General features: G+C 42.6%; 1 non-coding gene across 1 annotated transcript; it reads right to left on the bottom strand.

Moving 5' to 3' along the window:
* Positions 1-707: 707 nt before the first annotated feature.
* On the bottom strand, positions 708-811 carry LOC136498714 (small nucleolar RNA R71). Its single transcript, XR_010769722.1, has one exon. It is a non-coding gene; the product is annotated as a small nucleolar RNA R71 (small nucleolar RNA).
* Positions 812-1,017: the final 206 nt, after the last annotated feature.

Below are 1,017 nucleotides of genomic sequence, written 5' to 3'. Positions count from 1 at the left end.
AAAACAATGTTCTTAGTAGCGACGCTAAGAAATGTCAACAAGCATTTTTGGTGTTGTTGCCGGGGAAGGTAGCTAGGCAAAGGAAGTATTGATAAACTTATACTTATTGATGTGATCGAAAATAACCATTGACCTCTGCTCAAACAGGCTTACCCTTGTTTTGTCTACTTGTGTATCTTATGCAGGGTAATGTATGACCGGTTTTGACCTTTTGACAAACTACATTGAAGATCCAGAAGCATTAATCAGAAGAACTAGAGCTAAACTCAAGAAAGTTCCATCTTTAATGTCGGAAGACAACCATATAAGGTGAAGCTTAACACCAGAATTTGAAGCCATGGCTAACAAGACTCTCCATGATTTCTCTACTCCGACTATGGCCAACGTCCGTACTGGACCAATAGTCAATGTTGGAGACAATGGATTCAAGCTTAAGCCAGCTCTCATCTACATGGTGCAAGCAAACCAGTTTTGTGGAAAGACACATGAAGATGCGAGTGCACATCTCCAACACTTTCTAGAGATTTGTAGCACTTTCACCATCAAAGGAGTAACCCAGGATGCCATATTACTTCGCCCCTTACCATTCTCACTCTTGGGGAAGGTAAAAGCAATGGTTCTACGCCAACAAAGATAGAAATACTACATGGGATAACTGCTCCACTGCCTTTCTAGCAAAGTCCTTTCCCACAGGCAAGACTAATGGAATGCGTGGGAGAATTTCAAGCTTTCAGCAACAACATGATGAATCTATCCCTGAGGCATGGGAACACTTTCAAGATTACATTGCGGAATCTCCTCATCATGGGATGAAGAATTGGCTACTCATGCAGACTTTCTACCATGGGTTGACCAACAGTACCCGTGAGACTATGGATGCTGCTACTAGAGGTGCATTCTAGCCACTCACCATACCAGGTACAACATCTCTCATGGAGTAGATGGCCTCCAATCAAGGCTGGAATGAAGAACATGTTCAAATCCATAAGAGAGGTAGAGGTATGCATCAACTCAAGG

Source organism: Miscanthus floridulus, chromosome 12 (genome assembly GCF_019320115.1).
Source record: "Miscanthus floridulus cultivar M001 chromosome 12, ASM1932011v1, whole genome shotgun sequence".
Lineage (NCBI taxonomy): Eukaryota > Viridiplantae > Streptophyta > Magnoliopsida > Poales > Poaceae > Miscanthus > Miscanthus floridulus.
This window is presented reverse-complemented; position numbering and strand designations above follow the sequence as displayed.